Below are 25,737 nucleotides of genomic sequence, written 5' to 3' on the forward strand. Positions count from 1 at the left end.
AAGAGACACGCTCGGGGTCTAAATTGCCCATTAGACATGTTAAATTGGAGGAAAAGGTATTGATCTCTGAAATGCCTACAAGATTGAATTTCTGATACAGTAGCCTATACTTTGTCATTAAATTGGCCTCGGGGTGTTTTAGGAATTGAGTGACCTAGATTGATGAATCATTATATTTTAGATGCAGTGTTGTACTTTTCATATTTAGGGCTTGAGGTGTTGTGTAATACTGAAAGTTTTCCAGACAAGCATAACATTTACAAGACTTTTAAAAGACTTAGTGTATTCATGGTTAACATTTTATTATTATACCCTTTTTTTCAGTTCAGCTGATAATTGAAGTCAACATGAAATGTAAATAGACCATATTTACAGAATTTTAAAGTTAATCCCTGTCCTATATGTTTCCCCCCTCACTCAGTATTCAGAAGTAAAAGGTTACAGTTTACTTTGTCTAAGTTTGCTTTGCTTTGTGTGTGTGTGTTTTATTTTTACTTGGACTAAGCACTTTGCCCCCAACTTATTATTTTGTTTTGTCTTTTGTTTGGTTTGCTTTTTTAGTTTTAGTTTTTTGTTATATTTTTTTATTGATTTGACTAAGCACATTGCTCCTGCCCTATTGTTTTGTTTTGTCTTTTGTTTGGTTTGCTTTGTTCTGTTTTGTTTTGTTTTATTTTTTGTTTTGTTTTGACTTAGTTTAAGCACATTGCCCCCATTTACCTTTGTATTTTGTTTAGTTTGCTTTTAGTTTGTTTTTTAGTTTGTTTTTACTTTGACTAAACACATTGCCCCACCCTATTATTATTATTATTATTGATTATGCATATTATTGCATATTATTTGATTATGCATATTGTCCCTCTCTATTATTTTTTTCTATTCCTCCATATATATTTTGTTTTGTATATTTATTCATTTCGTTAGTATGTAAATGTTAAAGTATACACACAGTGTGTGCTATGAATGTTTGTGAATGGTCCAAGTACTCATCCCTCAGGTGGTGTCGCAGCAGGCTTCATCTACCAAACTTCAGTTGCTCTGATATAAAGCTTTAAAAGGCAGATTTTATGAGCTCACATCTGAAGTCTTTCCCTCACCACATGTGATTGTGGTCGATCACTCCAAAAGGAATAGCAAATGTCTGGAAGCACTGAATATCCTTTTAACTGAAGGTGAGAGCAAGACCTTTAAAATACAATGTTTAGTTAAGGTTTCATAGCAGCAGAATACACAAATGCACTGCTGAGCTGCATCATTGTTCAGTATTTATTAGGGCCGCTGATCAATTATAACATTTGAATCAGTTTAATTACATGATTTGCTGATAAATTAAATCACATTACTTCTACATGATTGGGACCTGCTGCTTGTGAGTAAAATTTAATAAATTAGGACATTGATTACATAAATTTTAAAGAAACACAACAGAGTTAAAGATTTATTTCAGATTTGATAAGTGATTAATTTTCCTGAGTCTTTTTGCTAAACAGAATCCTATTTATTGCATATAAAGTAAAGTCGTGACGTATTGTCAAGTATGGTGACCCATACTCGAAATTGGTGCTCTGCGTTTAACCCATCCAAGTGCACACACACAGCAGTGAGTAGTGAACAAATGCACACACACACACACACACACACACACACCGTGAACACACACCCGGAGCAGTGGGCAGCCATTTATGCTGCGGCGCCCGGGGAGCAGTTGGGGGTTCGATGCCTTGCTCAAGGGCACCTCAGTCGTGGTATTGAGGGTGGAGAGAGCGCTGGACATTCACTCCCCCCACCTACAATTCCTGCCGGCCGGAGACTCGAACCTGCAACCTTTCGATTACGAGTCCGACTCTCTAACCATTAGGCCACGACTTCCCATATAATATAGTATTCAGATTTTGCTTTAGGTACTAGACGTACTTCAGGTGTGATGCCAGCTTCTATTTTTTTTTTAACCTAAATAAATACAGCTGGGAAATGGACTAAACAAGTGTCACTCTGTCATGTCACACCTGAAGGGATTTTTGCACTTAACAGACCAAAATACTTATTATACAGTATACTGTCTGGAGTCAAACTAAATTAGCTCACATTAGTGAAATTAGTGTTTCATTGTGTTTCTGAACATGAAGTCTGGCGTGAAAGTAAGAGTTAGAAAAATATGAGTCAATTGTTCAAATAATTATTATCAGTTAATTTATAATTATAAAATCAGTTCATGCATCATTAACTGATAATAATTCAACTTACTCCTTTTGGCCACATATTAAATCATGTAATTAACATTGTTATATATAGCAGTTGTAGCTCTTCCCTGCTCTGGCTGCAGTGCTAATTAATTTTTGCCGATTCCACAGGAGATTAATTAAAATTTTATTGGTGATTGCATGCTGGAAGAGCCGCATCGATGTGAAAATATTTTATGAACTCCACAGTTTCAGGAAGGGAATGTGAGATTCAGTATAACCGTGATGCACAACTAATGAAAAGATGGTTGCACTTAGTTGTTTTAAAGTGACTGTTCACACAAAAACTAATATTCTTTCATAATTTACTCACCCTCATGTCGGCCCAAACCTGTATAACTTGCGTTCTTCTATGAGTGTTTTTATTTGTTTGTTTCTTTGGTCCATACAATAAAGTTATATGTTATCAGTTGTAACTAAAACGGTTTGTAAGCTAAACGTCATTCTTCAAAATATCATATTTTGTGTTAATTTAATACTATTGATCCATGCATATATAATTTTTAATTATTTTTTTAATTATTAAATTTAATTTAAAGTTGTTCTAATTTAAGAACAACTTTTTAAACAACTTTTTTTAAGCTGAAGATACATTTAATGAAACTTTGTAGATAAGTAAACTACTTAAACTTCCAAGTTAAAGAACATTAAACACAATCTCTTAAATAAGCTAAAGATAAGTTAACTTCTTAGATAAATTAAAACCAACTTTTTAAGTTTAAAATAAGTTTAAAATAAGTTCACTTAGCATTAAGATTACTTAAACTTGTTAGATAAGTTCAATATAAGTAGAAACAACAACTTAGATTAGCTAAAGATAAGTTAAACATGATTTCTTAAGCTAAAGCTCAGTTAAAGGCAACTTCTTACGCTGAAGATGTTAAACGCAACTTCTTAGATAAGTTTAAGATAAGTTCACAAAACTAAGTTCAATGTAAGTAATCTGAACTTCTTAGATAAGCTAAAGATAAGTTCAAGATAAGTAAACACAACTTAGATAAACTAAAGATATGTAAACTCAACTTAGATAAGTTAAAGATAAGTAAACAACTTAGCTGAGTTAAATATAAGTTAAAAACATTTTTTTTAAGCTAAAGATAAGTTAAAGGCAGCTCCTTTGATATGTTTAAGATAAATACAACTTCTTAGATAAGCTAAAGATAAGTTAAAGGCAGCGCCTTTGATATGTTTAAGATAAATACAACTTCTTAGATAAGCTAAAGATAAGTTAAAGGCAGCGCCTTTGATATGTTTAAGATAAACACAACTTGTTAGATAAGCTAAAGATAAGTAAACACAACTTAGCTCAGTTAAAGATAAGCCAACTCAATTTCTTAAGCTAACGATAAGTTAAAGACAGCTTCTTAAGCTAATGGTTAAGTTAGACATAACTTCTTAAGTTAGAGAGAAGTTAACCTCAACCTGTGAACAACAAAAAAAATCCTCTGGTGTTGGAGCTAACTGTTGTTTAATACACTCAGTATCCAAAATTGTTCGTTATTGGCAGCTAGATTCTTACTGCAGCACGTTACTGAAATCATTGAGTTCCAGCAGCCTTCAGGGTCCTAATATTTGAAAGAGCTTTCAAGCGAATGCCTTAATACAGGTTAGTGGCTATGTTTAGCATTGGCAGACATTTAGCGTTGGCACTAAGTTTTCTGAATTTTTTTTTGGTTTCCTCCTGTTGGCCTCCTGAACAGCTTTACCCTACATGCAGTTTGCCGATGTGAAGCTCATTTCCCCAAAAAGCAAAAATACTAAAGCCCTTTAGCTGTTTTCTAGCTAAAACTGCTAAGAAACAAGGTTTAGTCGCTGCCTAATTCTTCTTTGAGCTTCCCTCTGTTCACAAACAATCCAGATTACACCAGAAGTTTTTTTTTCAGGGAGAGCCGTACAAAACAACATGGAGAAGGAAAGCGAAAATGTTTAAAGCTGTGGAGATGCGTGTGCTGCCTGCCCTCATTGTGTCAGGTTGTTGTATGTTATCGGCACAGAGGCGAGAGATTCAACAACAGCTTTAATTTGAGGGAATAAGAGGGAAACATGGGAAAAGGAGCGAAGCAGCTTTAGGAGATCCATTTGCATTTCAAGTGCAGATTTGAAAACGTAGTAACATGCTGCTTGTCTTAATGGCTGATTCTTTGTTTTCTAATGTGTAAAGTTATTAAACCACAGGAGTCTGAATTGAATAGATGAGTATCCCATGATGCTTTGCTGTTCTTCTTTTATTTTCTTAATTAATTGGTCTCTTTTCCAGGAAGACTAAGATTGTAAATTTTCTCTAGGTTTTAAATCATGTTTATTACAATATGTTTTGTAAGAAAATACTTCTTCAGTTTAATGTTACTTGCCAAATTTTGAAATTCTTCTTTTTTTGTGTGTGTACTTGAGTTGTGTTCTTTTAACTATAAACAATATTTAGCAGTGTGTTAGAAAATAGGCTACAGAGCTACCAAACATGGACTTAAAACATTTAGATTTTATGTAACTTTTTTGTTTCTTTTAAGTATTACAAGTCTTTTATTAAGTATTAGTAAGTTGAGAGATGCATTTATGCCTCTTCTATTATGGCTGGTTTGCAATTTTTCCACATTTCTTTGTTTTTCATTTACAGACAAAACAACTTTTAACAGACGGCACCAAAATTAAATTAAGCAAAAATTTAGCAATATCAAATTTTGCTAAACAAATCACTGTATTATCGGTCGCTTTGATGGACTATGTGGCCTTAAAAGTTCTAGATTTTAAAATGACATCAAACTTAAAGCTTAATCTTAAAACCTTCTTTTATGTAATTTTTAAATAAATGATACAAAGAAAAAAAAAAGCTCAGCAATTATAAAATGTATGCTGCTAAACGTTTTTATATATATAAAAAAATAAATTAAAATTGTGACACGGCAAGTGAAAATATTGGCTAGTAATTATCACATTTGGGACAGCATTCACTTGTGTTCATATTGTTCATAAGTTTGAGTATTTTATAGTAAGACTACAGTGCATGCCGTTCACGGGAGTTCCTTAAACTGTTAATTTACCAACATATGAAATAGCTTCTGTAAAAGTCCTTTGTAATTGCATCATTAACATGCAACATGCTAATTTATTCAAACCTAAACCAGAAAGGTTGATATTATTTGTGCGTTTTTCTGTGGGGCCCAGAATTGATCTCTCCGGCACTTCAAAGTGAATCCGCTCATCAATTTTGACTGTATTAATTTCCATTTAATTATCTTTCGCATCTTCAAAGAGCCTCAAATAAGCGTCATTATCAAAGATGTAATATGCTAGTTCATTTAACAGTCTCTAAGTTACAGCAGCCATTTCATTTGAGGAAAAAAAAGCCTGATAGTAAACACACACTCATGTTCCTGACGTAACATGCTTCAAACACTGCCTCAAAAAGACTGTCAAAGCTAGCTAACACGCCATGAGTAATTAAACAGCACAGTCATTGAGTAATTATACAGTACATTATGTAGCAATTCAACTGATGTTCACTATTACAAATCATTTTTAAAAGGTTATTAAAAAATCTTAAGTGCCTTGACACTTTTATGAGCTTTATATACGCAATGTGTGGTGAAGAAGCAATTTGTATCTCCCACTTCTAGTTTATCTTGTATTCTGTCCCACTTCTCTATATCCTGTATGTTTTTCTCCAATTCTTTGATGGATGGCAGGCCATCTGATGAATAATCCTCAGCCACATCAAACGCTTGCATAGAGGTGAGGGAATTGTGCTGAGAGAGATATTCATCGTATTAGATCTGAAAACTGAATTCGGCGCACCAATAAATCAAAATAAAATCTCGACTTCCCAGATAACGTGGTGTTTCAGGAGTGTTGTGTAACAGATTGAGGAACTTAGATTATTTTAGACTAGAATTCAGTCTTAATAATTGATAACCGAGATGCAAGAGGAATTTAATGATACTCTACTGATGAAGAGGTTTGTTTGTATGGTTGTTTTACAGCTTGTGCGAATTGCATTTTAAATCCCTTTAAATACCCATTAAATGGTTTGACAAACTAATTTTCTTTATTAAAAAGACCATTAATAATAGCCTCCCTAATTGCAGTAAATTCATTTTATGTCTACAGAAAATAACCAATAAATGTGCCTTTGTAAAAAAAAAAAAAAAGTTACTGATTTTGTATGAATTTATTTAAAATGAAACTAAATAAATAAATAATGCTACAAGTGATTTTAGGCATCATGATATTTTAATGAAACGTGTGTAAAATTAGTTTATTTGTAATTTATTTTTTTAAGTGAGTGTTAGCTTATGGCAAAGGTAAATTAAAGGTAAAAGCATAAATTAAGAATTTGTTCCCATTCATTTGTTCGCTCATTTTAATACAAAAAAAATTGTACAATGTAACCACAGTATAACTAAAATTAAACCGTGGGTAACCAATTAATTACATAACTAATTAATAAAATAAGGCCACAAATGAAAGAATCGTGGGAATGGATTCTTTATTTGTGGCCACAATATCTATATTTTTAAACATTTGTCATAATTCCCAAATGACAATTTCAACTATAAAAAAGAAGGAAAAACACTTAGTGCACATAGCCTTCCTTGTTGGCAGAGGCTATTTACACTAACTCCGCCCACCAAAGTGTGATTGGGATCGTCATTATTATCAGAAATGGCTTAACTCATCATCTCCAGTGGTGCAGATGGTAAAGTATGTCTTTTTGACGCGATCGACCCGAGTTTGAACCTGCCTTTTGCCAAACTTTTTTTTCTCCCTTTTCAAATCTCATATCACATCGTAAAGGCATTTATTTTCAATAAAAATTAAGGAAATAATCTAAAAGTTGAAAATAAAGTATTGGGTAGGGTTAGGATCGGTGTAGGGATGGCTTTATAGTACCAATATGGTGGCATCCATTTAATAATGCAAATAGCCGCTGCCAAAAAAAAAAAAAGAAAAGCCTCTGTCAGCCATTATGATACTGAAATATTGTGCATTGGTAAATTAAAAACATGTTACAAATTATTATTATTGTTGTTGTTGTTATTTTAAGATATGGCTGATTGACTCATAAAGCTGGCTGAATAGTCAGCGACAAATGTAAAAAAAAATAATATATATTGTGTTTCTGAAGTATGTCGTCCAAAATTATCTATAACCAAAGCTATAATTTGTGAAATTAAAATTTTTTAGTTAGCTTGCAATCAAACCATTTAAGATACTACCTTATCACGCTGCTAGCATAGCATTCTCACTTAGCCTGTATAGAGAACAACCTTTCAGTATTTGATCAGACAACCCTTACAAACTTTAACAATTGTTCAGTATTTGATAAGACTGTTGTAAATCAAATCCAGTGTCTGTTGGATTCAATGTCTAAAGCAAGCAAGCCATTCATCGTACTAGCTTAGCATACTGTTAGCATAGTATTCTATTTTAGCCTGTATCAATGTGCTATTTTGATGAGGTCTTTAAAATATTAATGTATCCTGTTTTGGAGTCATTATCAGTGTACTCTAAGGCATCATGGGATTGTGATTGCCAGTTTGTCATAGAAGTAGCCTGAAATATTTAGACGTTCACCAACCCGAGGCTGGAACATAATCCGAGACCACCTGGAACATAAAACCCATTCACATTCTGATCGGGACTTGATGTTCTCCATGGAGCGAGTTTGGGCACAATGAAGTTTTGATTTGGTATTAAATTTTTAGAGCACCATTTCAGAAGACATTATTTGCGCTTTGATTAGACTGAGAACATAGCCTTTCCTGATTACTTAGAGTAGAATCCTACTGGCATTTTAACTGTGGTTTTACAACAAACGAATTACATAAAACTTTTGTTGTAACATGAACTTTTTTGTACACATTTCCGACCGTCTTCTGTCGTTAGAGGTTTTATGTAAATTTATCCGTGGACACAAGGTTTTAATTTTATATGCTGCCAGTATTGTACAATTATGCTTCAGTAAATTCCTCATATGCAAAAGAGACTGATATACAGAGGCAGATGGAGAGAAATGGGGTTTATTAGTCATTATTGTCAGCGGGGCATGATGGGTCGTGGGGGGCAATGAGGAAAGAGGGGCAGAGCGCTGATTCAGAGTCGCTCTGGGAAGCAGCTGAAGAGGACGGAGGAGCGGTTTGTAGCTGGAGCTGCTTGGTGTCATTGTTGATATCCATCTAAAAGTGGTCCTGGGGGGAGACAGTGAGAGGGAAATAATGCCCACTTCTTTTTTTAAAAAGTTGTTTTTGGTCACAGAAACCAAATAGGCTAGTAGAAAAGGTCTTTTTATTTGGAAATACATAAAGATGTATTTTCTTGAGAGTGGGGGCTTTTAAGTTTGGATTTGGTCATTTAATCAGGCAGGTGGAGTCACATTTATTGGATTTGTTGATTAAATACTGAAGGGTTGTTTTCTGGAAATAGTGGTATATTTGTGTTCTCGTGATTGTGGTTCAAACCTGTTATCCTGCAATATTTGTAACTTTTAAAATAATTGTTTGATTTTTTCGAAATTGTGTCTTTTTAAGCACATGGTTCAAATAGATGTTTTATTTTGCAGTCTTTATACTGTATTAGCATTTCAGTTTGGTTACACTTCTACACTCAAGAGTTCAACTCTGTTATGGCAAAATAAATAAATACACAAAGAATACACTCTGTAAATAATGTGTTATGATGCAGTAATATCCAATACATTTATTAGATGTTATTACACTGATCTTCAACCCTGTGATACAATTGAAAAGTCTTATTTATCGCTTGATTTATTTATTTAATAATTTATTTAATTAATTTAATCTAAATGTGTAACTATGGAAATCCAAAATCTTTGTTTGCAGGTAAAAATAATGAAATAAACGGGTTAAAATAGCTTTGAAAATGTATGGTTACATTTATATTTATGGAGATTAAAAATGTATTGTTATAGGGTTGAAATAAATTGGGTTTCAAAATGTACGGTTACATTTTGGTTCATTGTATTGTTTTGTTACGGGGTTGAAATAATATCGGTTTCAGTTATATTTTGGTGATTTATCAATTACATTTATAAGTATGAAAATTCAAATTGTATGGTAACGGGGTTGAAATAATGTAGTTAGGATTTAGTTGCATATAGGTAACTTTGGGGTCATTAGATTTTATTAGGTTACAGCAACAGCAGTGTTTTTCTAATTATTATATCACATAGAATTACTTATCCAACAACTGCACATATTCACTTTTTTATAATGTATTTTGCAAGACATTTTCAGATTGAAAAAAAAAAAAAACATTGAGTAAACGTTCCCTGATACTCTGAGCCTGAGGTGGGCAAACAGTTTTTTGAAAGTTCAGCAGTAACCTTTTCATGTGAAATTAAAATAATTGACATTCAAATCTGTGCTTTTTTCCTAAAAATGACCATGAGACAATAACCTGAAGATAACAGAGAAGACGTCTGCTCGTTTCTCCTTCAAGCCGAGCACTTTTAGCTGTCTTTTAAATCCAGCACAATGAATTGCTCTCATTCAGCTCAGAGATTTACAGCCGTGTGAAGCAAATCAAAGGAGAAACCCAAAATCTGCAGGGGAGGAGGAACTGTACAGCCCCACATGGCAGAAAGAAAAAAAAACAGCTTGTGTAGAGTTAGTGGAGAGAGAGAGAGAGTGTGTGTGCGTGTGTGTGTATGTCCACACACACACACACACACACACAGAGTCCAAGCGTTTGACCAGACAGGGGGGCGCTTGCTTCTGTTGCTCTCAGAGCTGTGCTTCTGTCTCTCGGTTGGAGTGTGTGTGTGTGTGTTTGAATCAAGCACGCCAACATGCTCTGTGGGCTACGGAGAGAAGTCAAGACCAGTTTTGGTGAGAATTGCTCTTTATTGGATTCAGGATTGGTTGATTAAAAGTGAACCCTTTAGTTGTATAAGGGAGAGATGTGTGTGTTCACCGTGTCATGAGGTGAAGTTCAGCCAAAGTTTGCTTGTCAAGATGTTCGGTTGGATCTTGTTATTTGGACTGGGTTGATTTTTAAAGTTTAATGGCTGTTAGTGTTGTAAGGACTAATGAATGGCATTCAGGAATTGTGAGACTGAAGCTGAATATATGTTGTCTTGTATATTGTGTTCTTGGAGATATTGTCAGTTTTATACATGCTGATAATTTTCCCATTTGCTGTAATGGAATAAATTACATATTTTATCTTTAAGTTATATGTGCTACAACAAAGTACCGTAGTATTACAATGTTGTTTTTTTGGATATGGTACAATGGGAAACATCATGAAACCTGTTTAAACGTTTCCAGGTCTTATTTCACCCCAAAATCGAAAGAAAGACAGAAATTAAATAATAGATATATATATATATATTGTTTTTTTTTGTGAGTGTATATTATTATTATTATCATTAGAGCATCATAATCATGATTATGTTTGTGTTTGCATTTGCACAGGGAACCCATTGTTGCATTTATGCCTTTATTTAGGTTTTAATTAAAAATATATATTTAATTTTATTATTTTTATGCATTAAATATTATTATAATTATTATTAATGTAGCATTATATATATATATATATATATATATATATGTGTGTGTGTGTGTGTGTGTGTGTGTGTGTGTGTGTGTGTGTGTGTGTGTGTGTGTGTGTGTATATATATATATATATATATATATATATATATAATAATTTTTTTACATTTACAAAATCAAATAATTAAAAAATATATGATTATATTACCACCATAATCATCATCGTGGTAGTAATTATTTTAAATTATGCTTTTAATGTATGAATATTTTAATAAAATACATTTTTATAAATTTTAAAATAATTTATAATATTATTATTATTAGTATCATCATAAGATTACTGGATGCCTTTATGTAGGTCTTAATAATTGTTTTTGATTTAATAATTTTATACATTAATTATTATAATTATCATTAATGTAGCATTTAAAACAAACAAATAAATAAACAAATTTAAAACATATAATAATTGAAAATATATTTTATATAACCACCATAATCATCATGGTAGTATTTATTGTAAATTATGCTTTAAATATATGCAGATTTTAATAAAAATACATTTTTTGTATACATTTAAAAACTGTGTAATTATAAGAATTGTATTATTATTATTATTATTATTATTATTATTATTAAAACATCAAAGAAGTAGAATATTAACATTGGGAGAAAAAAAATAATAATAGACTGTCGTAAAATTACCTAGAAATTGAAATCATTTTCTTTTTTGCAAAATATAATTTCTTTATCTTTTAATTTAATTTTGGAGTGAAATTAGACTTGAACAGATAATTACTAACCATTTTTTTCTTTGAAGTGCTTGTAGTACCATGTAAATTAAAATCATCCAGTACCATGGTATTTCCATCGGACACATCGTCACATTACCACCAAAGCACTTTGTGTAAAAAGTGTATAATGCGTGTGACTTCTTTCCTAAAGCTGCTGTTACTATGGCAATGAAGGGTCGTAAATATCGAATGCATAAAGTGGTCTGACTCAGTCTCTATACGTTATAATCGCTGTTTCATGCGTTTAAATCGACATACAGTAACATGTATGTAGATTCCCACTGTGATCTTTTTTTGCTGCTCATAAATGACACAGTGTTTGGAGATGAAACCCGTATTTATGGGCTCCGTTGAGCGAGTCGGGGGACGCTGATCTAATGAAGAGGAGCAGAGGAAGCCTTCACGCAACAGAGCTCAGTCTAATGTTCTCCCAGCGGGGGCCACAGACTGTGTGTGTGTGTGTGTGTGTGTGTGTGTGTGTGTTAGTAATGATGCTCAGACACTAGCTGAGATTGACAGATCTTATCATCTATAAGCATGCTTTGCTTTACTTGTTACCTAAGCTTGTACGACTATTTTTCAGTTCCACACACACACACACACACACACACACACACACTACTACAGATAGGTTACGTTCTCCCATAATCCTGTCAACAATTACAATCCTGTAAGACATCTCAACATCCTTCAGTCTGATACCATCTGCATGTTTTATGGGCTTAAGCTATTTATCTCTGTGTAAAAACTCAAAGCTTTTTCTAATAAAAGTTGAATCTTTATCTCATGAATATTTAATTTTTATGATCAAGCCATGATTAATTTTATTCCATGATTTAAAAGTGTCAAAATAGTGAGTGTTAGCGAGATAAAACTATTAATTTTTCGTTTGTCAGGTAATCTCAAAATGGCCGCCACCATGAAGAGACCCACTCTGTGTAAAACAAAACGGTTCTTTCCCACTTTTTTTCTGGGATGAACTGGAATCTTCATCGTATATAAGCTCATAAATATTTCACCAAGGTACTCTTTATTTCTATACTTTCGGTCAAACAGAACCCAAACTCACACCATTAGTTGAAAATAATCAACGTTAGAAACCTTCATCAGTAACGACACATTTAAGTTTTAAAAACACAATTAATCTACTTGCTTCTTATGTTATCAAACATTTTAATTTTGCTAAAGTGCATCCAAACAGCAAGCAAGTTTTTCAAACATATACAGCCCGACATGTGATTGAGCCCAATAACGCTGAATATAAATGATAACGGCAATCAAATAATCCATCGTTGAGCATCTCAGTCCACTTGAACAAACAACGATTACGCCAACAGCCACCTTTCTCTGCCGCCCACACAATGGTTTGACACAACTTCTAATGTGGAGGAGCACAGTGTCCTCCTTCGCTGTCTTTCCTGTGACTAATCTCCCATTTACATCGCTGGCATTTTCAAACCGCTCATTATACTAATTGTGCCTTGTTTGTCCAGATGCTGCTTTGCTTGTTGCGTTGAGTTGTTCAGGGGAAAGTGAGTTATGGCGATTGAAGGTGGAATAGGTGTAATTATATGTTTTCGAAGTATATCTCTTTAAATAATAATAGCCGTAATCATGGCATATTTGTAGCGCTGTGAATTGCTTTGCAACTGTGGCAAGTAATGACAAGTTTGATGTGAAAAGACGAAGCAAGTGTTAAACGTGCCTTGAAATAGAACGCTTTGTCTCACAAGAAACCTCAGGGAGAATGATCTATAATTCTTTGCTCAATTAAAAGTCTGTCGTTAGAATAAGAAACTCCTGGTGAATATGAAACAAGCTTTGTGACAATGAGACAGTGTATTTGGATCATAAAAGCTCTGTGATTTTCAAGAATTAATACATTTGTTACTAGCAATGTCACTGTAATGCAATGTAATTTTACTATAAGTCTTAGAAAGTCTAAAATCTGTTTGCGCTTCATTAAACCAGGGGATTTCAAACTAGTGTGTGTGTGTGTGTGTGTATACACTCACCTAAAGGATTATTAGGAACACCATACTAATACTGTGTTTGACCCCCTTTCGCCTTCAGAACTGCCTTAATTCTACGTGGCATTGATTCAACAAGGTGCTGAAAGCATTCTTTAGAAATGTTGGCCCATATTGATAGGATAGCATCTTGCAGTTGATGGAGATTTGTGGGATGCACATCTAGGGCACGAAGCTCCCGTTCCACCACATCCCAAATATGCTCTATTGGGTTGAGATCTGGTGACTGTGGGGGCCATTTTAGTACAGTGAACTCATTGTCATGTTCAAGAAACCAATTTGAAATGATTCGAGCTTTGTGACATGGTGCATTATCCTGCTGGAAGTAGCCATCAGAGGATGGGTACATGGTGGTCATAAAGGGATGGACATGGCCAGAAACAATGCTCAGGTAGGCCGTGGCATTTAAACGATGCCCAATTGGCACTAAGGGGCCTAAAGTGTGCCAAGAAAACATCCCCCACACCATTACACCACCACCAGCAGCATGCACAGTGGTAACAAGGCATGATGGATCCATGTTCTCATTCTGTTTACGCCAAATTCTGACTCTACCATCTGAATGTCTCAACAGAAATCGAGACTCATCAGACCAGGCAACATTTTTCCAGTCTTCAACCGTCCAATTTTGGTGAGCTCGTGCAAATTGTAGCCTCTTTTTCCTATTTGTAGTGGAGATGAGTGGTACCCGGTGGGGTCTTCTGCTGTTGTAGCCCATCTGCCTCAAGGTTGTGCGTGTTGTGGCTTCACAAATGCTTTGCTGCATACCTCGGTTGTAACGAGTGGTTATTTCAGTCAAAGTTGCTCTTCTATCAGCTTGAATCAGTCGGCCCATTCTCCTCTGACCTCTAGCATCAATAAGGCATTTTCGCCCACAGGACTGCCGCATACTGGATGTTTTTCTCTTTTCACACCATTCTTTGTAAACCCTAGAAATGGTTGTGCGTGAAAATCCCAGTAACTGAGCAGATTGTGAAATACTCAGACCGGCCCGTCTGGCTCCAACAACCATGCCACGCTCAAAATTGCTTAAATCACCTTTCTTTCCCATTCTGACATTCAGTTTGGAGTTCAGGAGATTGTCTTGACCTGGACCCCACCCCTAAATGCATTGAAGCAACTGCCATGTGATTGGTTGATTAGATAATTGCATTAATGAGAAATTGAACAGGTGTTCCTAATAATCCTTTAGGTGAGTGTATATATACACACACACATTCACAATACTAAATACTAATGTAATACTAAAATATAATAAAGAAAACAGTAATATATTGTTTAAAATTTGTGTTTCGTTCTAAACACTGGTCGGAAATTAGATTATAGATAATTTAATAAAGATTAATCAGAAATTATATTAAATTAATATTTTTTTTATATATATATATAGTATTTTACACATTTTATATGCATGCCTTTTATGCAAATTCACCACAATCCATTCATCTTAGTCTTTTCATTTCCATCTTATTTTTCTTCTTTTAATTTTATGCATACTAAAAATATGGTAAATAAACAGAAATGTATTAATATAATTTGCATTTTTTATATCGATATGGTACAAGATTGTAATAAATGAGTTAGGTCAAATGTAATCTAAAAGTAGTCAAAAAGTAGCCTGATTATATTAGCTATAATGTGTAATGTAATGGATGACGTTACGAACTACAGTTTTTGTCATGTATTTTGGAATTAGTGATGGACTACAATTTTCAAGTAAACCCAGCTCTCTGTGTGTATATGTGTGTGTGTATATTGTGGCGGGAGGAGCCAACGACAGACACAGTGGGCGTGGCGTCAAGCCTCAGAGAGGTTTTTATTAAACAATATTTAAGATAAAGTGTCCAAAGGGGGAAAAGTGTCCAAAATAAACAGGGATCTGGTGTCCTCGTTGTGCTGCGGGGCTCGTGAAGGAGGGCAGTGTTCAGGAGGGAAGGGTCCAGGTAAGGGGCGGAGTCCGGCGGCCGCACGCGCTCCCGTCTGGAGGTCCCGGGGCGCGGGTGACGGCGGCTTCTGTGGCGGCTTCGTCCAACTCCTTCATCCCCGGGTGCTCGACGGGATTCCACGGCCCGGCGTCCTTGCCCGACGGCCGTATCGCGGGTGCAGTGTCGGCCGGACTGCGGGTCCGGCCGCTCGCGTCTCTGGCGGCGGCAGGTAGTTCCCTCTACGCTCCCTTTCCTGGACCCACGAGGACACCAGCGTGCATGCACGGGGAAGAGACCGGTCTCCCGAGGAGAGGCGCGCTCGGCGTTTAAACGGCGGCGGTGATGAGGCTCCATTCACGTCAGGTGCGCCTCATCACACGCCGCCAGCCCTGCGTGTTCAGCGCCCCTCCTCTCTCACACACCCACTCCCGTCGGGAGCCTGGTGAAGGGCGGCGAATACGGGACGGGGTGGTGATGATGGACAGGGGGGAGGCAGCCGACTCGTCACATTCCCCCCCCCAAGCGACATCCCCGTCCGAGGGTCGCCGCCCACGCGGGAGTGCTACCTTCCTCAACCAGGCTCCAACGGTCGGAGTGGGCGGGGCAGGGATTCCTCTCCGGGCAACTCTCCCTCTCGCACCGCGCCGGAACCGGGACAGAGAAACCGGGTATTAGTTGTCAGCCTCAACCAGCCACAGGGTAAATGACCAATAGAAAGAACGTCACTTACCCCTTCGGTGGCTGGGAGGCTGTCCCCGTCGTTCCTCTGTCCCCGTGCGGGTTCCACGGCTTTTTGCGAGCGAGAGGGGATGACGTCATCAGATGTTGCCCAACTGCGCTGTCTAGGCTCCGCCTGCCCGCATTCTCCACCACTGTGGCGGGAGGAGCCAACGACAGACACAGTGGGCGTGGCGTCAAGCCTCAGAGAGGTTTTTATTAAACAATATTTAAGATAAAGTGTCCAAAGGGGGAAAAGTGTCCAAAATAAACAGGGATCTGGTGTCCTCGTTGTGCTGCGGGGCTCGTGAAGGAGGGCAGTGTTCAGGAGGGAAGGGTCCAGGTAAGGGGCGGAGTCCGGCGGCCGCACGCGCTCCCGTCTGGAGGTCCCGGGGCGCGGGTGACGGCGGCTTCTGTGGCGGCTTCGTCCAACTCCTTCATCCCCGGGTGCTCGACGGGATTCCACGGCCCGGCGTCCTTGCCCGACGGCCGTATCGCGGGTGCAGTGTCAGCCGGACTGCGGGTCCGGCCGCTCGCGTCTCTGGCGGCGGCAGGTAGTTCCCTCTACGCTCCCTTTCCTGGACCCACGAGGACACCAGCGTGCATGCACGGGGAAGAGACCGGTCTCCCGAGGAGAGGCGCGCTCGGCGTTTAAACGGCGGCGGTGATGAGGCTCCATTCACGTCAGGTGCGCCTCATCACACGCCGCCAGCCCTGCGTGTTCAGCGCCCCTCCTCTCTCACACACCCACTCCCGTCGGGAGCCTGGTGAAGGGCGGCGAATACGGGACGGGGTGGTGATGATGGACAGGGGGGAGGCAGCCGACTCGTCACAATATATATATATATATATATATATATATATATATATATATATATATATATATAATATAACTGATCTATACAACCACAATCTCTTCAGCTTAGTCTTTTCAATTCCACAAAATATAAAATAGGAGAACTGGACAGGTGTTGTTAATACCACAGGGGTTTGCTTGTACCTCTCTGGCCATCCACTATGTCCTGATGACAAGTTGTTAGTCGTCCGTTTAAATTCGCTGTGAATTATGGTCATGTCCAGAGGGTGGGAATGCATTACATCTCCCGCTCACCAGAAGGAGGGTTCGGGGGTTAACATGCTGAAATTTGTTCCCTGTTAAACTTCCTACACCCCTGTTGTCAGACAAATAGCTCGAGCTGTCTGACATCACATTATACGAGTCTAGGAAGGGGAAAAAACATGCATCTACCTTTTTGCCAGGGCAATTTAGCCTGTTCTCTTGGAGATTTACAACAGCATTCCATCCTGTCACATCAAATAGGACCCACCAATTCTTGAAGTATGGGAGAAAACATGTCCTGAAATTTTACCTTTTGTTAGTTTTGAAGACAGAAACTTTTCCATTTAATCTCCAGAATGTTAACTAGAACATGTAAACACAGAAGTAGAAAGAAATACCATGAATTCTGTTTTTTTACTTTCTGTAGCCTGTTTTGCCCATTATGAAAAAATCTGTGATTTAATTCATACAAAATATAAAGATGTAACCAGTTATTATACTAGACTTGCAGTTATTTTCAGTAGGCTTTGATGTTGACATGTTGCTAAACTAATCACTCTAATATGCAAAACATGCACACATATTGGGCAAATTGATTCAAATGGGGTCTGGTCTGGTGCTAGCATGATGCTAAGGTACCAGTGTGATATTCTGTAGTCCTAATTTGTCCCTTATGAAAATTAACCATGGTTTTATTATAGTAAAAGTTTAGTAAACGTGGTTTTTGGTGGATTAATTACCAGTTGTATAACCACTGTTTTACTACAAATACCATGGTTAAACTATGATTAGTGTAGCAAAACCATGGTTAATTTGTGGTTCCCATGGTTTAACTATATTAACCTTGTTTTTGTTGTTGGTTTTGATTTCATTTGTAGTGAATGGTTAATTTTCATAAAGGTTGGCATACACAAATATTTGGTAAAGGTATCTGAAACATACAGGAGATTTGACTCCCAGTTTCTTAATAGACTCCAAAAGAGAATGATGTTCATATTTTGCTATGCTAATAACTCTTTGATAATAAACCAAAAATACATACATAGCACACATGAATATGGGGTGTGATGTTAGAATATTGCTAAGCTTTTGAATTACCACTGTGTATGAAATGTGCTATATAAATAAACTTGCCTTAAGCTAACAGTGTAATATTCTTAGTATGTAGCACACAAATCTTGGATAAATATTGAGGCATACATGCAGAATTTCTCTTGAAGCGCAATTTAAATTCTAGTATGGTTTGATGTTATCATGTTGCTATGTTAGAAATGTGATACTATACACATCATAGCACACATAAATATTGGTAATTGATTCCAGTGGAGTTTAAAGTTAGCATTTTGCTAAGCTAACAATTCATTACTTAGTCTAATATGTAGCACACACAAATATCTATCACACATAATGCAGCTCTTTACTGATCCAGTATTGTTTGATGTTAGCATGTTGCTAATAACTCAGTGTTCTAATATAGCTACAACAAAAATATTGCACACACAACTGTTGGGTAAATTGATTCCAACAGGGTTAGCATGTTGCTAAGATAATGATACTGTAATATGCTTGATATATAGCAGGTAAATAATAAGACATTCAAAAAGAGTTCCTCTTATTCAACTCTAATTGTTTACAACTTGGTTTGGTGTTAGAATGTTGCTAAGCTAACGACATAGTAGAGCATATAAATTCATAACTTACAGAAATATCAGGTAAAATGGTCTGTATGCTGCTATTTTTCAGTATTGTGATGTCCCCCATATTGGATGCATGTTTTCACTGAACTTGTCACAATGCATCATGGGATACGCTATAATAAACGCAACCGATGCTGCTTTGTAGTTTGACAAAAATAAATATGAGATTGCCACCGACGTTTTTAAACAGCGAGCTGTCAAATGTTGTCTTGGTAGGCAGCACAATCTAAAATCTTCACTTTTCCTCACTGCAATGCTAATTAGCATGTTTGCTTTGAAAGCCATCCTATTTGTTTAGTCCAAAGCACGTCCAATGCATATTTAAGAAGGACAGCTGTGCACACATGAAAGAACGTGATTGGCAGCTGTGAGGCTTAATGGTGTACTTTAAAGTACCGGTTTGGGTTAATGTACCTGTAAATATTGCTAAGCTCTATTGCATTGCATTAAACAAATGGATATTTAAAACAAAACAGTGGCGGGTTGAGTGCTTTCAAAGGCAATTATAGCCCTTTTACCAAGTACCCTTCCATCAAGATTCCGGCTTTCATTACCCAATTGCGACTAAATCTACTAGAAGTACACTTATTCAAGGAACATCTCTCTGAACTTAAAATGACCCATCTTCCTAAACCCAAATCGGTCCAGAAAACTTCCAGTCCCGTCACATTCATGCCTGGAAACCCTGAAAAATCCCTTTAACACATCGCCCGACGGTGTCAACGCACATAAGGGGAAGTTGTGGCCTAATGGTTAGAGAGTCGGATTTGTAATCCAAAGGTTGCGAGTTCGAGTGTCAGGTCTGGCAGGGATTGTAGGCTCAATACCACGACTCAGGTGCCCTTGAGCAAGGCACCGAACCCCCAACTGCTCCCCGGACGCCTCAGCATAAATGGCTGCCCGCTGCACCGGGTGTGTGTTCACTGCTGGGTGTGTGCACTTTGGAGCACGAATTCCGAGTATGGGTCACCATACTTGGCCGTATGTCATGTCACTTTCACTTTCATAATGACAATGTCCCGTGGCAAACTGCATTGGTGTTTGCGCAGATGTGTTTGATCTAAAATACTGGTTTATACTCACCTCCACATGGTTTCAAAGAACATTAATTTCGGAGGCCGAGACATAAGGGCGGTAAAACCTCGCTGCCATGATGTTCCTGAACACACACGCCCCCACCGGTACGGTTTCAGCTCCCTGAGAGCGTCTCTGAACGAGACCCTGGATGATTACGGTGGTTAGCCATGACAGTGTTTTAAAAGACTTTTCCAGTAAGGTACCACACAACTGAGTGCTGCTATTTCATGGTCATGACACATACGGGTGTTAGTTCTGTGACTGGTGGAGGAACCGAAGCACTGAATGAGTCAGCATAAACCAGCATCAAAGGATAATATACAGCATATTGGTTCATTTCAATTCGCAGTGACTGTCAGGCATCTGAAAGCAAGTTTTGATTGAGTAAATTGTAAATCTGTGCTGCTTAAAGCCTGGCTCACGCTGCAATTTTGGCGACGATTTGGTCGTTTGAGAGTTGCTGACTTGTATTTTATTAATCATTATGGACCACGGTTTCAGCTAAAAATTTACTTTGTTGTTCTACTGAAGAAAAAAATGTCACCTCTTGGATGCCTTGAGAGTAAGGTAAATGATGGATCAATTTGACCATCAACGTTCTAAAAAAAGCAGTGCTCAAGTTAACTTGAAAAAAGAAAAAAAAAGATACTAGACCTTGCATTTTTTTCTTCCATATTTTTATCGCAAAAATGTGTTTTGAAATGTCCCGTTCTGTTTGTTTTGCGCCATATACTTTCTTCGCATCATTGATCAGCCAAGAACATGACGTTATGTGATCAATTGTACCCTCTACAAGAGAAGCCTTTGTATGTAAATGTATTTGTGGATGTGCATTGAGTTTGCAAGATTAGCTACTATAGTGTGTTCATGCGTTTTGTTGCTGTTTCTTGGGAAGCTTAAGTGTGTGATGTGTGTGTGTGTTTGCAATCAGTGTGTGTAGCACATATTACGCAAGATGCAGGTTCCTTTCCTGGTAAAGCTTCTGGCTGTTTGGTGCTGATAATGGGGAGTAATTACTGGAGGACATGTGGAGTTTAAACAAAGAGAGACTCGAGCTCTCTCAGATTATAGCTACCATATCTTCAGCTTAATTAGAGCAATTCATTTTAGCAGTTTACCTTAAAAAAGAGCTGCTAAACGGTGTTTGTGCTGAATAGCCTGCATACACAATAGTCTTTGAACAGTTTCTGGTGTATCATGATCTGCATATTGTTATAGAAATGTAGTACTGTGCTCTATAATGTACATTTATTAGTAGTGCTTGTTGAGTGACTATTATTATTATTATTAAATATTATTATTATTATTATCATTATATGTTCTGCAACTCAAATGAATTTATTTATTTACTTATTTATTTGCTCATTTATTTATAATTATTTTGTATGTTATCACTGCAAACTGTAAAATTCATATATATATATATATATAAATCTTTTTTTTTTTTTTTCTCAATGTTATCACTGCAAACTGTAATATTTATTTATTTAAAGCTTTTAGCTTCAGTTTCCTTCCAGGCCATTGAGGTGAAGCTAGGATTATTTGTAATTGTTTTACCTGTTTTTGTACAGTGGCACTTAGGTGCATGGCAAAAACAGATGATTCTGTGCTTTGCGAGTTAGGTACCCGTCACAGCTAAATCGCTTTCTTTGTGACTCGTGAAGGTTTCCAAAACCCTCGAGCAAGCGGATTAGATGAATGCTGCTCATCACAGTGAATGCCGATATGCTGGAGTTTTCTGCTGGCTGGGAGGGAGTTTCGTTGCTTTGGTCTTTTGCTAGAGCTGTAGGCTAATCCCACCGTTGAGCCCTGTCAGTAATAGCTTTCAAAAAATACAACAATAAACACTTTAGATTGCTCCCTGTCGACTGTCCTCGCATTCTCACAAAGGCATGTTCATTTTTTAGCACGTGTCTGGTCTCATTCTGTTCTCCTTTAGCGAGGGGCAAAAGGTATTTTATTCCATATTTATTTGGTGTGGTCACACAACATGTCACATAAGGGAATTTACGATTGCAGGAGGTTGAATGTATTACTGCATTGTCCTAATGATGTTGCGTTTTGAGGCGTGCAATTCAATGAACAAACAGTCAAAGTCAAAACAGAGCAGACTTTAGTTTGAATTATGGTATTTTGTGGTTTTTGCTAAGGCTTATGGATTCGAACAAGCGTCTTCAGTATTAAACTTTGGCGCAGAACCTATTTGTGAAAAATACTAGACTGACATATAATGAGGGAATACAACAAACTAAAGACCTAATTGAGATTTGAGTTTTGGCTTCTTTGACCATTAATTAAGCATAAAAGCAGTGTAGCATTGTGCTAAACGTGCTGCAAATTCACCAGACACTCATAAAAGCAATATGTGCAAATCATGCTAGAAAATCTTCAGAAAACCAGTATAATAATGTACAAATCATATTAAAAACTAATCAGAAACCCAGAAAAGCATCATAGTAATGTGCTGCTAATGCTAAAAATGTCTCAGAAGCCCATAAAAACAGTTACGAGCTAATTATGCTAAAACCCCTCAGAAAACAGTATAGTAATGTGCTAACCATGCTAAAGTGCCTCGGAAAACCATAAAAGCAGTAATGTGCCAATCATACTAAAAACTCCTCAGAAACCCAAAGCAGTAATGTGCTAATCATGTTAAAATGTCATCAGAAACCTATAAAAGCAGTATTACTTTACTGTGCCAATCATGCTAAAAACTCCTCAAAAACCCATAAAAGCAGTATAGTAATGTGCTAATCATGCTAAAAACTCCTCAAAAACCCATAAAAGCAGTATAGTAATGTGCTAATCATGCTAAAAACTCCTCAGAAACCCATAAAAGCAGTATAGTAATGTGCTAATCATGCAAAAATCTCCTCAGAAACCCATAAAAGCAGTATAGTAATGTGCTAATCATGCTAAAAACAACTGAGAAACCCATAAAGCATTTTAGTAATGTGCTAATCATAAAACGCCTCAGAGAACCATAAAATCAGTAATTAAGGCCTATGCTAAAAATCATCATTATCAATGTCTCAGAAACCCATAATGTGCTTAGTCTGCTAAAAAAAACTCATCAGAAACCCATAAAAACAGTATAGTATTATGCTAATCATGCAAAAAAAAAAAAAAAACATCAGAACACCTTAACAATATATAACAACACGTTAAACAAATCGATCAGTACCTGAGAACATTGTCATAATATACTGTTGTTCCAGCTGTAGTGTTGCAGAAATAGAAACAGTTTCTTCAAATGGAGTCACCTGTCGCTTGTCACGTATTTTCATTGCAGCTAGTTACCCTGCTGAAAAAATCCCCCAGCTAAAACCAGCCTAAGCTGGTGTGCTGGTCTAAGCTGGTTTTAGCTGGTCTCCCTGCCTGGTTAGGCTCGTGGCGTCGCATCTGGTTAGGACATGGTGTAACAAAATATATGTTAATGCTAATCATGCTATATGTCCATCAGAAAACCATAACAACTGCATAGAAATGAGCTAAACATGCTAAAGTCCCTAGAACACCCTTAGAGCACAATAATGTGATAAAACCCATTAGAAAACCCAAACAACTAGCTAATCATGCCAAAAACCCTCAGAAAATAGCAACTGCATGTAAATATGCTAAACATGCTAAAGCTCCTCAGAACGCCTTAACAAAAGCATTACACGCAGAACACGCAGACAACCATTTAGCAATGTGCTAATCATGTTACAGAGCACCCAACCCTGAGAGCACACATACATCTCAGAGACGTCTATTTAATGTGCTTGTTTACATCTGGAAGATATATTTTTTAAAGCATTTGCTCATCTGCAATATGTCTGTAGAAGGTTTCCTGTCAGACATTAAATAGATGTTTAGAAAATGTCTTTCAGATTTATGATTTAGAATGTATGTAAAACCACACTTTAGCTTATGACGGAAACGTGTTGCTCTACACATATTCATAAACTCTTCAGAAAAAGTAACCATCTATATTTTAACATGTTAACAAGCTGATACCGTAAAGGGTTTGCTAAATAGGTTGCTTTTCTTTTTAATAATATTTTCATTTTGAAGAAAATACGGTAAAGGTTGTAGTTAAATCAGTAACATGTTCAGTTGGAAAGTAGACAGGAAGTTTCTGGCCTTTGTATCAGCTCACATTTTGTACAGTATTATGGACAAGATCATATCTGCTATCAAGTAATAAGAAAATATCCTTGTAACTCCTGCTGGAAGACTCTTATCTCCTCACCGCCTCATGCAGCATAACCTCAGTCAGGTGAGAGCCATCCTACCTGCTGGCAGATCTTTCGTTCACTGCAGGTTCCTTTCATCGTAAGGATCAGTTGAGTGTTTCTGTTTGTACAGTATTAAATATTTAACCTCAAAATTAAAGTTTTATCATCATTGGCACATCCTCTTGTGATTCCAAACCTTTCCAAGTCTTACTTTCTTCAGTGGAACACCAACAGCAGTGGAACACCAGTGGATGTTTAAGCTGCTCTTTTCCATATAATAAAAATATGTTCCAAGTACTAAATCTAGTGAATAGAGTGGGGGAACTATGACGTCACTCTGTAGGCGGATCGGCTGTTAGCATGAAACTGGTTCCCTCGACAAAAACCCAATAAGATTTTCCCATAGGCTTTTGGATAATCGCAAAAAATAAGCTCTGTGTTCAATCATAGTTCATGAAACTTACACGTTTTGACCATCGAGATGATCTTTACAAAGTAATACAAATTTTATGAATTTTGAAGCCTAAATACAAGCGCCAGAACTAAAAAGCTAACATTAGGCTATAAACGAACTACAGCACCACGGTCGCTCTCCTTCAACGTCACCACCACCATGTTTCCGACCACTTTTAAACTTATTTTTTGAAACATTTTCCATTATAATTATTTACTCTGGATGAATTTTAATCCAAAAGAGCAAGAGACTGTAAAAGCGGGTTAGAATGAGTTCCTGTTCGGCGTGATGACGTTGAATGTCTCCGACAGCGCCTGTAGTCCCATTTAGCAACTTGTTAGCAACCGTCTTTTTAAAGAAACGTAACAGCTTTAAAAAATCACGAGTGGGGTGTAACTGGTGTGTTTTATGTCGTAGAATAAAATGTGAAAGTATCTTGAGCCTGTGTAAACCACGGACCTTATTTAAGGGATTTAACCAAAATCCCATTCAAAAAACCCATTGACTCTGGAATGATGGAACCGGAAGTGCTAAATGCTAACTCGCTTCCGGGTTTTCGCCTACAAAGTGACATCATAGTTCCACCACCCTATTGTGCTATATTTTAAGTCTTCTTAAACCTACATGTATGTATAATAGCCTACTACATTTTTTTGGAGCTTGACAGCCCCAGTCTACTTTCTTTATTTGGAAAAGAACAGCTCGGACATTCTGCTAAACATATATTATATTTTATTTTATTATATTATATTATGTTTGTTTTATTTTAGTGTTGCTTTTTATTTCATTTTGTGTTTTTTTTTTATTTTAGCGTGTTTTGTTGTGATTCCTTTTGTTTTCAGTTTTTAGTGTTTTTGTTTTGTTTCATTTCACTTTGTTGTTGTTGTTTTTTTTTCATTTAGTGTTTCTCCATTGTGTTTTTGTTCCGTTTTGTGTGATTTTTGTTTGTTTGTTTCGTTTCTGTTTTGTTTGTTGTTGTTTTGTGTGTGTTTTTGTTTTGTTTTTGCATT

General features: G+C 36.7%; 1 protein-coding gene across 1 annotated transcript in view; it reads left to right on the forward strand.

The window, feature by feature from the left end:
• LOC306867623 (glutamate receptor-interacting protein 2-like) overlaps positions 1-25,737 on the forward strand; it is a gene marked incomplete at both ends in the record, with an annotated part of 143,733 nt that overhangs the window by 52,795 nt on the left and 65,201 nt on the right. The window lies entirely within an intron of this gene.

This window comes from Barbus barbus, assembly GCF_936440315.1.
Source record: "Barbus barbus genome assembly, chromosome: 49".
NCBI lineage: Eukaryota > Metazoa > Chordata > Actinopteri > Cypriniformes > Cyprinidae > Barbus > Barbus barbus.